General features: G+C 53.2%; 1 long non-coding RNA gene across 1 annotated transcript; it reads right to left on the bottom strand.

The window, feature by feature from the left end:
- Positions 1-5,438: 5,438 nt before the first annotated feature.
- On the bottom strand, positions 5,439-13,667 carry LOC123644948. The gene is made up of 3 exons (XR_006737311.1): positions 12,398-13,667; positions 8,790-9,097; positions 5,439-6,620 (listed from the first exon to the last, which is right to left on the bottom strand). It is a non-coding gene; the product is annotated as an uncharacterized LOC123644948 (long non-coding RNA).
- Between the last annotated feature and the right edge of the window lie 1,533 nt (positions 13,668-15,200).

Raw genomic sequence — 15,200 nt, 5'->3', positions numbered from 1 at the left:
TCAAAGGCCACCTCCCTCAACACCATCCCCAAATCCGACCAAGCTAGCTGCTGCTCTCTGTGCATTTTCTCTGCAAATCCCTGCTATGAGCAACCTCTCTTATCAATGAGCCATTCGGATGAGTGTAAACAGACCCCACGAAGTCAGGGTCTGTCTGGCTGGCATGGCCTCAGCCCTGGGGACAGGCTGGCGCACAGGTGTGTGCTGAAGCACAGGTTGCACCTGAGAATTCTTCCATCGCAGATTCCTCCTTTTCAGCTGTCCCAGGACCACCTGGGGTATAATACATGCAATCTTACCCACGGTCACAGTCACGTTAGTCACTGAAAATACAACACTCCCCGCTCACCAAACACTGAGCCTGCGCTGATGCTTGAACTTGGCGATCTTCCATCTGCTGCAGCCTTCGGACGCCTGTCACCTGGATGTCACGTGTGCCTTGAAGTGCTGATACTCATGAGCTGCTGCATCGGGCAGTCTCAGTTTCCCCAGAATTACGGCTGGGTAGATAGTATTCCTTCTCCTCCTTCTCAATCTCAGAGCACCTTGGATGCAGGCAGGAAACCCTCTCCGATGTGTCCCAGATGAATTGCTGTCCCTCCGCTTCCCAGTCAGCCTCACCAGTGACGCCGTGAGCGCGTCACACTCCTGCCTTCTGAACACCCGCGAGCATTCCCAGCCGCACAGCAGGCTCCGCGCACAGCCGCACGCCCAGGCACTCTCCTCCACCCGACTCTGAGGACAAAGGTGACGAGGGTTTTCTGATAAACGGATTCTTCTGCTCCTGTGGCCTGAGTGCCCTGGGCCAGGCTGAACGGATGGAGGCACCGTATCCCGATCTAGTCTGAAAATGACGCTGACCACCGCAGACCCTGCCGGGGGGCGGAGCACATCCTGTTGGAGGCGCCATTCCCTTTGCCAAGCGTCCATGCCGTGGGGTTACAGACCCCGCTTCGACTGCAGCACCAGAGCAGACGGCCCCCGATGCACCTGCCGTCTGCCTTCCCGAGGCATTTGGTCCCCAAGCAAGACAAAACCACTGTGCAACTTGCAGACGTTTCCTTTCTCTCCCCGACGCATCGCTCAAGAAAAGTCTATTTGTTCTCTGAACATTTTTTGTTTTGCCTAAATACCTATGTTCACTTGGTAGTCGTTTATTAAATAAAAGTTTCTGCAGCCTCAAAATGAGCTACTGGTGAGTCTCAGGAAATCCCTTGGGGACGCCAACCCTCGATGTCTCAGGGGTTGGTCACTGCTTCTCCATTGCGGGACCAACCTCCTAGCAGGCACTGGACGGGAGACGTCGAAATGATAAAAGTGCGTGCCTGTTGTGTCGCCAGCCAGTGATGCCAGCAGCTGTGAGCAGCCGGAGGAGAGGCAGAGCGGATTCTCTGTCACAGCCGCCCGCAGAATCAACTCCGGCGAAAACTTACTGTCGGATTGGCAGTGTTTCTGTGAGAAGAATAACAACACAGGTACAGACTTTAAGCCCGAGGGTGCGTATCAAGCTGAAGCTGAAAATAGTCACAAAGAAAACTAAAATAGCCTAGACATAGATCCCTCCAAGACGGGTGCAAGTGGATTACAGTAAGTATCTCCAGTGAACTATCACACGGCCCTTCAAAATAGCAGCGGGTGTCTACATTTAGTTACATCAGGGATGTCCCTGCGCGCTGGGGTAAATGGTGTCTCCCCAAAATCCACGTTCACCTTACTTGGAGTAGGGTCTCTGCGGATGCAGTCAGGCTAAGATGAAGTCATGCTGTACTAGGAGGGGCACTAATGATAACAGCCAGTGCCTGGTGTTCTTACAAAAAGAAGGAAATTTGGACGCAGACACACTGAGAAAATACCATGTGAAGACGGAGCCAGACTGGGGTGAGGCATCTCCAAGCCACGGAGCAGCAGGGAGGGGCGGGCAACACATTCTCTCTCAGAGCCCTCGCAAGGAACCCACCCTGAGAAACCTGGATAGCAGATGTCCGGCTTCCAGAACTGTTAAACAATAAATTTCAATTATTTTAAGCCACCTAGTTTGTGGCAATTTGTTACCGCAGCCCTAGAAAACTACTACACCAAGTAAACAGCAAACTGGCTCATATCATGTACAGTATGTTGTTATGGATGGAAAATTTTATACCCGTGCATAGAAGCCTGGAGTGATGCCTGGAAGAATGTTTGTCAGATTGGTATTGGTGTCAATCTCTGAGTAGTGGGATTTGGGATGATTTTTCCAAACTCCCAGATTGGAATAGTGTAGGACTTGGATATAGGCATTGGGAAAGAATTATTTTATATATTTATTCAGTGTGTGAACTCCAAAGCGAATTTTTCTAGAACCTCCCAAATAAGGTCAGAACGATGCCTTGGATACCACACATCACCTTGGTGCAGCGTAAGCCCCACCTGTGGAGAGACACCTTCCCTGGGGCTTCCGTAGCAGATGAGACCCTGCCGTCCCGAAAGCAGCTGGCGGAACTTCAGCCGCCTCCGTTCCTTGCCGGGGTGTCAGCTGGCCGACCGAGTGCGGCCCAGGAAGCAGTCCCACTGCCTCAGCTTCCTGGTCTCCACCGTCGTCCCTGCACTGCTAAGACTGGGGGCGGAGGGGGGGACTTGGCTAAGGGTTCCCGCCTGTGGATGCCTCCTGGCAGCATGCGATTGTGCCAGGCCCCGTTTTCATGCTGAATTCTGCTACTTTCTCTGGCTTGCAGAAAAATTTCTGATTCTCATTACTCAATTAGGAGCCTGCTCATTTTTTACTAGTGGAAAAGAAATTAACAACTGGCTCCATCACTTAGTAGCTGTGTGACTCTGAGCAGGTCTTTTCTACTCTCTCAACCTTTCGATGCTCCGCGCCTGCAGAATTTCCCCAGTGCACTCACCCCCATAGATCAAATTCTTCCTTCCCAAATTAATGCCCAAGTTACGGATCCAACACCAACCGCATTTCCTGCCTTGCCACCTGTCCTGGCATCTAAGCCCTGGATCTTGACGTATCTGCAAGCAAAGCCAGTGTCCCTTTGGGTACGTCTGCAAAGGATACCAGCCTGCCCTCTCCAGAAGCAATCCAAATATCTATAAAACCTCTGTCACCCAGTTCTTGGGTTTATGTAACACCTCACACAGATCACCTCCTCCTCAAATTCCCCGCAAGAGGTCTTGTGCAGGAACTGGCCTAGAAAACTTGAACGCGGTCTAGTCCCGACACCTTCTGAGACCCAGCCCTCACCAGGCAGCTCAGGTGCCAAGATCGCAGACACTATTTTCCTGGCCCTCTCCGTGTGTGGCAATATCCTAGCACCGTTACTATTTGTGCCGAGCAAATTGATACTTCTTGGCACCGTTCTCCTAACAGTTTGGCTGACATGTGATGGAGCCGTTCTTGGCTCAGTTCTAGGGCGTGATGAGATTCAATAACAATTAAATGCCAATCTCAGTTCAGTCTCGGTGCCAACCTCAGATGGCACTTGCCATGTCCAAGGTGTGCTCAGAGAGTTACCTTTTGCCCCGGAAGACGGCGGTGGTACAGTCTGCAACAGCGTTGTGAGGTCAGTTGGTCAGGCACATGCTTAGAGAGCCTGGGGGGACAGCTCCAGGGGACTTGTCCCTGTTGCTGGAGGCTGGACCTCAGGCTGATGGGCATAAAATGCGCTGCTGTGGGTCTTGTGGTGTTAATGTGCTCACGCACTTCCGTACCGGCTGGCAGATGGCTATTACCAAAGCTGCCCGGGTACCCCCCTCACCACCATAACCTCCCCAGCCCCTCTCTCAGATCACGCGGGCACACGCATCTTTCCTTAAAAACACTATGCAGTTGAGCTGTGAGTCAAACAAAGAGCTCAGCAGTAGGAAGGCTGCATTATAAAAGGACTGAAAAGAAGTCCTGAAATACTGTAAACACAGAACTAAGATGAAATAACTGTCAGGAACGTGGCTACAAAAGGATGCAGATGTTAATTCTTGAAAAAAAGATACATTATATTAACAATGAGTGTGAAACTTTGTCAAAGACCCCGGACTATGCCCAAACCAGGGTTGCAGACGGGCAGAGAAGGCAGAGGACCCTTCCTGAGTGCCCGCAGTGTCTGAACTGCTCACTGGCGTGGTCTGACTCAGTCAACACACGGCTCTGAGGGAATCGTCCTCCCATTTTGTAGGGGACGAAACTGATGGATGTAAAGAAAAGGAAAACCTTTGGAAATGTGCATGAGGAGAAGATTTGCATACCTTTAGGTCTGATAAAATAGATTTTTGAAAAAATAAGGCCTTCAAAAATTTAAAGGATATATGAATAAGCTTGACTTGGTCTATATTTAGCGGCGCTGCCTTCGGCTTCCTTGTCTATAAAAGGGCTGGGACTTCCCTCCTGCCCGGCGCTCGGGCACTGGGAGGGTCCCCGCCCCGGCGGCGCTCGGGCACTGGGAGGGTCCCTCCGCTGCACACACGCCCTGCGGTCGGGGTGTCTGTCGACTTTTGGAAGCTCCAGCGCGTAACATCCAAGCGCTAAGACGTCGTCCCAGAATTCTGGATTCAATCCAAGGAAGGAACCCAAATTCCCCTCTGCCCTCAGTCGCAGAAGTGGCCTGCGCCTGCATCCCAGTGTCCTGGAATGTTCTGGGCGGGGCTGCTGGGACCGGCCCAGGTCCCGGGTCAGCCTGGAAGTCTGGCAGGAAGAAGTCCTCATTGACACACGGTGAGAGCGGCTGCCCCTGTGCTGTTCTCAGCCGGTCACCCTGTCCTCTCCATCCCCGGCATGTCCCCTTCGGGGCACAGGACTGGGCAGGGCTCCTCCTGTGTCTGCCCCTGGAGATAAGACCCTGTGGCCCGCAGCCTCCCACCCGGAGACAAGCGTCCTATCTGGGAGGAAGCCGCACACCCCTCGGCCCCCGGGAGCGTCTCCCACCCTCCCTGAGGTGGGAAGTGACCACACCCACCCTCCCCGCCCCGCCCCGGGGGACTCCAGCGTTTGCCAGCCCAGAGCTGGAAAGATAAACATCCCTGCTGATCCCTCACTCCCTCATTGTTCCTCCCCAGCCGCAGAAAGGAACGGAACCGGGCTGCGGAAACCGTCCTCTGCAGGGTCGTTAGGCGAACCCTTGCTCCAGTTACGCCCACGGCTCCTCCCTTTCCTCCTCACCCACACCCACCCCTGAAGGAAAAAAGGAAACCACTTTGGTTCTCATCTCCAAGGTGGTCTTCACTGGCTTGGCCCTGGGAACCAGGGATAAAACTTAACGCAGTGAAATTGGTACAAGATTTGGGGCCGGGGACTTGTCCACTTGCAGGCTGTGCCACTCGCAGCGAGTTGCTTAACTGCTCTGTAGCCGGTGACCTGCTCCCCGACAGGGAGTAATTATGCTTCCCCAGCCTGCTTCGTAGCGTATTTGAACAAAAGGATACAGTGAATCCAAATTCCTTTCTTTTTAATTATTATTTTTTTTTTCTAAAGACAGGGTCCCACCGTTGGAGGCTGGAGTGCGGCAGCACAATCCTGGCTCACTGCAGCCTCCAACTCCTGGGCTCAAGGGATCCTCCCTCCTCAGCCTCCCCGGGGCTGGGACTACAGGCGTGCGCCACTGCACCCAGCTTTGAACCCAAGGTCTGTTTATAAATTGCAAAGTACGTATCACTGAAAAAGAATCTTATCCTTAGCCCTCATTGACTCCTTCATGTATCATACCTACCAGCCAAACTCAATTCCTACTGTTTTTGCAGATGTGGAAGAGGATTTCTTTCTTTCCCGCATAAGTCTTTGTTCAATCTGTTTTCTTAGTCAGAGGTGTTCTTCCTCCTCTGTCTCTGCCTTCAAAATCCTTCCCGTCCTTCCCAGTCCAGTTGAAATTTCCTTCCATCCACGAAGCCTTCCCCATTCTGTTATCTCTTTTCAGAATCACTCTCTCTTCTTCTGAACCCCTCTAGCTTTTTCTTTGTCCCCCGATTTCGGCGTCAACCCTGTTCCGCCTTGGATTCGTGTCTGTCCTACAACAGCACATTCCCCCGTAGCCCACCCATGAGCAGTGCACGGGCAGCGCCTTTCCTGCCTGCACCCCGGGGCCTGGCATGTGGCCTGGGGCAGTGACGGGAGGAAGGGACGAGAAGGGGCCACCTATGTCATCGTACTTGTTTGTGTGCATGGATTTAATTGGGGGACATTCACACCTCACTGTTTCCCAAAAGAGTCCAAGGAAACATGAAAAACAGAACTCGACTCAAAGAAGAACGAGCCAGAGCAAAAGAGAACAATATGTTGTAAGGCACCTGGGATGAGTTGTTTACTACAGTTGAACGCTGATTTATCTCTAGGTTTCCTGGACGAAAGGGAAACACGCTGGCTCATATACTTGTCATTGTGCAGTAAGTTTGGAATCAGACTGGAAAGAGAAATTTTTCCTGGCACTGTGTTCAAGGAGGAATTTACCAAGTGGATCCTTGTATAACAGACTTGAGATAACACCACGGTCACCATCTCCAACTGGGGTTTTGCAAAAGGACGCAGAGGTCTGCAGACGGGCAGTTCTCCTGTTCCACTGCGGCTCACAGAGAAAGGAGTTCTGCAAGGCAACGAGGCCGCACGGCCCACATCCGGGGCTTCCCTTACATTGTGAGAGAATCTTGGGAACCTAGAAGAAAGAAAAGTGGGTGTGAGTCTGTTTTTTTTTTTTTTTTTAGTAGAGATGAAGTCTCGCTCTTGCTCAGGCTGGTCTCGAACTCCTGACCTCAAGGGATCCTCCTGCCTCGGCCTCCCAGAGCATTAGGATTACAGGCGTGAGCCACCGCGCCCGGCCTGCACCATCTTTAAGAGGAAGAATATAAAATCACCAAAATAAAATTAGGTGTGAAGTGACATTTTCAAGTGAGGGAAAAAAAATCAAAACAAATCACACATGTTTCAAAAGCCGTAAATGCCACAAATTCACAAAATTGGGGGGAAAAAATCTTAACTTTTACTAATTAACTGCCCGACACCCCTCTGTAACACTTTTCCCGACGTTATTGGCTGCACACTTGTGGATCTTTTTATTATATGGTGACAATTATCAGCATCATTTCCTGTGGCAAGAATAGAAGCTAACTCAATCTTTCCCCTGGCCTGGTTGATCAAAAATTGTGTATTACTATACTATTAATAGTTTATAAAAGTTCCTTTCTGTTTCATAGCTCATGATTAGTACTATCATGTTGAGTTTTAGAGTTTTAAAATTTGAGAAACCCTCGGTCAAATTTCTTTTGTCTATGAGAGCAATTCATCTTTCTAAGCCGATGCTGCTTTTATTATAAATTTAAACTGTAATTTCTTTTCCTAATTTGGACAGATCACTTGGAGCTTGCTTTGTGTTACAGCTGCGTGCAGGAAACGATCGAAGCTGAGTCTGAGTCTATTTCCAGCCTTGTTTCTGCACCGATCCCCACCTGCTCCCTGCCCCGGCCGTGGGCCGTGTTCACCTGGACCCCAGCTATGTGAGCACACGGCACGGATGATTCAGACAGCGGTGGGAGGCATGTTCCCAAAAACCATTCCTACGTGGGAATGGGAAGCAGAGACTTGACTCTACGTGGAAGTGACTATGAATGACAAATGTGTCCCACCAAACCCAAGCTATTAATAGATTTATCTCTAAGTCAGTTCCAGATTCCAAATATACCTGCAGCCACCCCAGGGCCAACTGCCGCCGGGGAAGCAATGGCAGGGAAGCCAAATGGGAAGAGGTGGTGGTCTCAGTCACATGTGGCTAAAAACGCCTGATTTACTCAAACTGCACAGAAACACACGACCGTGTGGACACGTTCCTGGGCTCCCCCTGGGACCGTGTGAGGGAGGGGACCCAAGACCTGGGCTTCCATCTCGGCACCTGTGCGTCACCCTGAATTCATTCATGCATTAGTGTGACAGAGTGAGAATTTTTAGTTACCTTAATTGCGATAGGAAGTCGTGTGGGACTTTTTTATTGCACCTGGAAATTATGCTGAGGAAAAATAGACTTTGCGTTCCCAATAATTCTCCTCCCCGCTCCGGAGATGATTAAGAGGAAGCTGAGCCGCTTCCCCAACCTCCCGTCCAGCCTGTGTATTCAGCCCCTGTCGGGGGTGCTGGGGGGGCTTGAGGAGTCATTGAATCATAAGTCACAGAACTGTTTGGGAAGTTCTGGGGGGTTTGCACCCCAATACCAAGTGACAGGTGACCCAAGAGAGCCGCTCGCAGTGACTGGGTGGTTTGAACCAAGGGGAAACCAAGGTCTCACTCCAGGTGGAATGGTCGCGTGGTGCGGAGCAGGCGGTGCCAGGCTGCCACGCCGGGTGGGCCAGGGGAGAGATGCGGAGAGACAGACGTGGCAGGTGGCACGTGGGTAGCAGGTGGCAGTGTGACTTCCCACCGTGTGAAAGGTCAAGGATTAGCCAGGACTGAGCTCTCTTGCAGGTGTGCCCCTCAAAAGCAGGTGAGGGGCCCTCAGCAGGCAAGCTCAGAAGCAGACCCTCAGGGCGGAGCTGGCAGGAGGAACAAGAGGTCAGGGCGGGCCAGACGGGCTCTCCCCGCTCCGGGAACCGCGCAGCTCAGAGGCCCCTCTCCAAGGGCTGCTGCGCGGATGGCGGGGCGGACAAGCAGCGTGGTGACATAGAGGACGGTCGAGGCAGCACCAGTTCCCAGCACCACAGAAAGGAGCGTGACCCAGAGGAGGGGAGAAAGGACGAGAGAAACCCAGTCCCGCAAGCCCTGGGTCCCTCCCGCTGAGACCAGGACGAGTAAGGAGCAAGGAAGCCTCAAACCACGTGATCATGGAGCTGAAACCGACCTTGGCGTGTCCCTGGGGTGCCGCGAAGGACAAGGAGCGGGAGACCTGTCACAGAGAGGCTGAAGGCAGAGAGGAAGATGGTTTCTTTTTAAACCTCCACAGGAAGCTCAGACTGTTCAATAAGAGATTCACACGCTTGGAGAATTAGGGAACACGGGTCGCAAGTGTGCTGTGTGGCCAGAACCATCCTTCAAACGGCTTCTCTGTTCTCTCCCACGCCCCACGGACGTGCTGGCGTGACGCTGCCACTGGTGCCCTTTGGTCTGGTGAATCCCGCAGTCGGTGGGAAAGCGTTTCTCTCCAGATCCCTGTGTTATTAATCAGAGTGATAGTCATAAAAATATTACGTAAGAAAACAGCTGCCTTTAACTTTTAGGATATATAAGCCTTCCGGGCATAAAGGCAAGCTCCTATTTGCAATTATTTTTCTACTTTTGGCATTCTCTTGCACAGCTCAGCGCTGAGAGGCCACATGGTTCAGTGAAAGGGACAAGGGTTCCACGTCCCGTTGGCTGGCACACCTGGGCTCCAGGTCGCGTCGGTCGTCAAGAGTAAACGTTCCCCTTTCGGGGCCACCCCCTCCCGAGTCTGGAGAAGGGCACGACTTCTCCAGGGTTTCGAGAAGCAGGAAGCAGGCCCGGGGGCAAACCCGGGTCTTCTGACTCCAGATGAGCTCTGTGTCACCGCGGGGGTTCTGGCAGCACTGTGACGTGTGTCTCCCATTTTCCATTTGGTGACACGGTCTTTTCACTGCTGCATCCTCAGCACCTGTCAGTGTCCCTGGCACTGAGTAGGAGCCGGGGACATGTGAAAGGAACAAGTACAAAGCCGTGGCTGTGCCGCCAGGAACTGTGAGCCTCAGCATTTCCTTAAGAATCTCCCGTGACACCTGGCGAACAGCCTCACCTAACCTCCCAAATACGAGTTTTCAACGGAAGTAGAAAAAACCAGAAAGCGAAGTGCGATGTCTCTCGCAGTGCGGTTGGCCAGGGCCAGCAACAGTGTCACTACTGAAATGCGCTCTCAACGTGCCACTTTGTACCCACATGTTACGGGGAAGGAAAAATTTGCCTTAAAACCTGGCTGTAATTTGAGCCATTTTTGCTTATTTGTTTTGTAAGGAGAAAATGATTCTCTTTCTGCTTGTGAAAACCCATGGATGAGTCTTCTTAAGCTGCGAAAGCTGAGCCTAAATAGAAGACGAGCCGCACAACACACTACAGGAATGCGGGGCTTGCTCTTACGGACGGCAGGCTGTGCGGTTGCCCAGGACGCGGGGAAGAGGGAGAGGAAGCCCCGTCTGCACGGCTGCGTCCTGGCTACGCGGTGCCTGGTCGTGAGGCCGTCCAGGTGGGGACGGGCAGTTACTGCCTCTGCTGAGCCTCCTCTTTTTTTGTTTTATTTGTTTATTTTTTTTCTTTTTTTGAGACAGGGTCTCACTCTGTCACCCAGGCTGGAGTGCAGTGGCATCATCATAGCTCACAGCAGCCCAGACTCCTGGGCTCAAGCAATCCTCCTGCCTCAGCCTCCCGAGTAGCTGGGACTACAGGCATGAGCCACCACGCCCAGAAAATTTTTTAAATTTTTGGTAGACATGGGGCCTCGCTGTGTGGCTGAGGCTGGTCTCCGCCTCCCGGCCTCCAGTGATCTTCCCGCCGCGGCCTCCCAAAGCGCTGGGATTACAGGTGTGAGCCACCGGGTCCAGACTCCGCTGAGCTGTTTTTCACCCTCCGTCCATGATTCCCGAGTCTTTAGCAAATGTCCTGCATACACACAGGTGTCATCAGTGCTTTGAGAAATGCACGTGACCAGGGTCTGTGCTCACTCTGCTTTCCTGGTCTCTGCATGTCCCCGTGTCCCCTCCGCCCCCTCACCTGCACACCTCATCCCTCCCTGGAGGTTCCAGGCTCACAAGTTCATACCAAAAGCCTGACAAGAGGGGATGTGTGCACCCGTATCTCGAAGTCCATTCTGATGGGACCAGCCCCAGGTCACACGCCTGCCCCTGAAGCAGTCCCTGTAGCCAGGGGACAAGCCCGTCCCTCCCACACAGGGCGCTGGGGTTGTTTTCTGAGAGCTCTTTCAGAACAAGTTATCTGTTAGTTATCTACTTTATCTAATGCCCTACTCTAAAACTTAGCAGCTCAAAATAACACATTTATTATGTCATAGTTTCTGAGGGTTAGGAATCTGGGCGGGGCTTAGCCGGGTCCCAGCTCAGGGTTCCTCTTGTGACTGCAGTCACCGCCAGCGCCAGCGGGAGCTGACACCGCTGCTCGAGGATCTGCCTCGAGGCTTGTGTGCCTGGGTCCTGGCTAAGCCTCGGTTCCTCACGGCAGGGGCCTCTGCGGAGGGCCACCCCCCGCACCGCAGCTAGCACTTCCCAGTGTAATGACAGAGAGGGAGGGAGGGAGCAGGCCCCAGGCAGATGGAAGACACAGTGTCTTGGAGCCTAAATTCAGAAGAACCTACCATCACCCCTGCCCTATGCTACTGGTGCAGTGTGAGGGGCGCAGAGTGTGTTCAGCGGGGGCGGCCGTTGGGGGCCCCCTGGAGACGGCTCCACACCCCCCAAATGGCCTGGAGAGGACCAGGCTCATCGCATCCCAGTTTTGCCAGGACTGTCCCAGTTCCAAAGCTGCAGGGCCCCGCCTGGGAGCTCCTCTGGGTCCCAGGCAAACTGGAGTGGGCAGCAGCCCGAGGATTTTAGGATGTCAGGAGGACTCATGGGAGATTTGCCACGGGACGATAGATATTAGCTCATATGACCTCCCCACTCCTCCCAGCAGGGGACTGAGACACACAGGGGAGAGTGACTGGCCCAGGGTCAGGCAGTGAGGACGGAGCAGAGGCCAGGCGGGTCCCGGGTCCCCGCTTCCCAATCCAGCGCCTTCCCAGACTCCACACGTGCGTCTGTGCCGAGCGCCAGCTCCTCCCGGGAGAGCCAGGGTGCTCACAGGACTTCAGTAAACGGACACTTGGGACCCCACCACGTCATCCTGTTTGCTCTCACACGTCACCAAAGTGAAACCACAGCCCAGACAAGCGGTGAGAGGCCGGGTGCGGCGGCTCACGCCTGTAATCCCAGCACTTGGGGAGGCCAAGGCAGGGCGATCACGTGAGGTCAGGAGTTCAAGACCAGCCTGAGCAACATAGGAAGACCCCATCTCTATAAAAAATAATAATAATAAATTTAAATATCAAAAAGTTTAAAAACTCTTTAGACAGGCCATTTAACTTCTCGGAGTGTGCCCACCACTGCACACACATGGGTGAAGGCCAGATGTCTCCAATTTCAGTTTTCCTGGGTCTCTCGTTCCTCTGATATTCAGGGTGAACAGCCTGAGTTCCCAGACCCTGGCCCAGGGGAAAGCAGCCAGGAACCTGCCCAACAGTTCCTGCCACCTCCTGCCATCTCCTGCTTCTCTCCACTGAGTCCATAAGCATTTTATGGAGCATCCACTACATGCCAGGAACTCCTCACGCAGTGGACAAGACAAACGAAGGACTCCACAGCTTGGTCTCCTCTCTCTCCCTGGGGCTGGCCTAGGAAGCCCCGAGCTCTTCAACAAGAGTGTGGGGAACCCTGTGGGGCCCCTGCCACTCACCCCTGCTCCCCAGGCTACGCAGGGGGCTTCGTCGTCCGTCCTCAGCCCCACCTCACCCGGCGTCTCCTCAGCAGAAAGGCATCTCTCCTTGTGCAGTGTGCCACTGTCCCAGCAGGCAGGGTGAGCGCAGACAGTCGTGTCTGCGTGGAGATGGCTGTCGCCTTATCGGCTCGGGATCTTGGCAGCGCCAGTGAACCGCCATGAGACCACGAAAGCAGGCTGAGCTTTACGAAAACACAGAGTAACTCACGTGTCTACAGAGGCGCCCGGGCACGTTCCCAGAGCCTGATGCTGTCGTTTTCCCATGTCCGGCGCTCAGCTCTCCCCTCCCCTGACCTGCGGGGGCACCGCGGGCCGGGCCAGCCAGGATACACTGAGCCGGGGGCTGCTTTGCGGGGGAACAGCCTGGCGGGAGCGTGTGACCTGGGAAGGGTGACCCCTGGCCCCAGACGGTGATTAGTGAGGCCGGTTCTGTCCCCTAACACAAAGAAACAAAACCTTCCAGATACTGCGGTGGCTGAACGTCACGTCCGATGGGGCGCAGCAGTGCTCCTGGCTCACGAGGGAGGGTGGGACGCCCCTCCAGAGACACGGACAGGGGTTCCCTTCTGCAAAGGGAGCCTGGGCTTGGTTTCCCTCCACTCGGGATTCCGGTTCCAGTGGCACCTTGAAAAGGCCGAGGCCAGAGGAAACTGCAGAGAACGCTTTGGCTTCGGACCTCATTAAACACTGATTTCTTTTCCCTTTGCTTCAGTAGATAATTATATTGCCAATAAATACAGCCCGGTGTGTCCTCTGCCAAAAACTGGATTAGACAGTATTTTCATAAAGGAAAAAAATTATATTTAGGAAAAGGAAATTTCACATTTCATGTAAAATGGGAGCCCACTGAGTGCGGAAAACTGGGCCTCAAGCCACGAGGGAGGTGGAGGTGAGGACGGCACCGTCGCTGTGCACAGGTGGCCGAGAGTGGAGGAAAACGGCGCCCTGGTCAAGTGCCGGCAGAGCAGGGACAAACAGCTGGGTCTGCAGGTGTCTGGGGCCGGGTCCCAGGTGGAGGGGCAGGTGCCGCCGTGCGGGAGAGCAGCCTGAGGTTGACATCAGGAAAGTCCTTGGAAGGGTTTGAAGAAATGAGAGAAAGCCCCGTCCAGTGACCTCTCTGCTCAAGAGAAACCGTTCAGTTCACTGTGATCACGTTTAACAATGGTGGCCGGGCGCGGTGGCTCACGCCTGTCATCCTGGCACTCTGGGAGGCCGAGGCGGGAGGATCCATTGAGCTCAGGAGTTCGAGACCAGCCTGAGCAAGAGCGAGACCCCGTCTCTACTAAAAATAGAAAGAAATTATCTGGACAACTAAAAATACATACAAAAAATTAGCCAGGCGTGGTGGCACATGCCTGTAGTCCCAGCTACTCGGGAGGCTGAGGCAGGAGGATCGCTTGAGCCCAGGAGTCTGAGGTTGCTGTGAGCTAGGCTGACGCCACGGCACTCTAGCCAGGGTGACAGAGAGAGACTCTGTCTCAAAAAAAAAAAAAAAATTAAAAAAAATTAAAAAAAAATTAGAGTTAATGTGCCCAGTAGAGAGATACTTCGACAAATCGTTCTACATCCACGTGAAGGGATACCATGCACCGTGAAAGGTGCATTTCCAAAAGACTCGATGATGACCCGCAAAACTGGCGCCCTGTAAAGTACAGAAAGCAGGACCCTCACCTGGGCATCAATGTGCTTCCAACTTCGTGTGTGTGCACCTCTGTGCAGACGTCATGCTTAGAAAGCATTTGCATGAGAGAAACCAGAGTATCACATAAAATAATATCATCCCAGGTCTTAAAAATATCTATGCATACAGAAAACTGGAAGGTCTATTCGTTAAAATAGTAACATCATCTCTGAATTGGTGGAAATTAAAAGATGTTCGCTTTTCCTTTTAGAAAGTGTGTGGGTGAGTTGGGGAGGGAGGAAGACACTGAACAACTTCCTAAAACCCACGGCTTCACTGTGAGTCACAGGAAAGCACCTGAGACTTTCAAGGATGACACAGGCCCAGGGCTCAGGGCACCTGACCTTGACCACCTACGCCCATCCTTTTTAAACCTCTGCGGAGGCTGTAGCCACTTCTGAGTGGGTTCCAGGTGGGTAGCACAGGCCGCTCCGTGGCCACAGCTGGAAGGAGGGCAGCGCCCACGCCCAGCCCGAGGCCCCAGGTCGGGGCTCCTCCCCGGAGCTCTCCAGCCCCCTGGCCACAGTGGAGCGGGGCCTTCTCTTCCTCCTTGGCCTTCCAGATTCCTGTGTCCCTGCTCTCCTGTCCCCACAGGCCACACATCTTCCTGACCTCAGCCCACCTCTGGGCCTTGGCAGTCCGAACTTGCCTGATAATTCCTTGTTTACCCACTTCCGTTTGGAAGGCTTGATCTTGGGCTCTGGAATGTTATCCCACTTGTCAGATTCTGCTCTTTTTATCTAAATGTGGGTCAGAAAAAGAAAACAAGCGTTTTGCACACCCGCCAATCACAACGATTCTTTAACTCCATGCATTGTTTACAAGAGACCAGGGACAAACAGGTAGGATAACCAACTCGTTTCAGCCTGCCTGGGCCGTCCTGGTTTTTAGCACAGAAAGTTCCAAATCCTGGTAACCCATCTGTCCCAGGAAAACCAGGACAACCCTAGGGAGGATCCCAAATCTTCTGGCAGTAATATAGGGTGTGCTCTCTGGTGCTCAGAAGGGCTTGTCGATTAACTGGACGAAGGCCTGGATGTCAGGGGGATTATGAAAAACTAATTTTATCTGGCAGTTAGA

The sequence above is a fragment of the Lemur catta genome, chromosome 9, assembly GCF_020740605.2.
Source record: "Lemur catta isolate mLemCat1 chromosome 9, mLemCat1.pri, whole genome shotgun sequence".
NCBI classification, from domain to species: domain Eukaryota; kingdom Metazoa; phylum Chordata; class Mammalia; order Primates; family Lemuridae; genus Lemur; species Lemur catta.
Note: the sequence above shows the minus strand (reverse complement) of the source record. Positions and strands in the feature narration are given on the sequence as shown.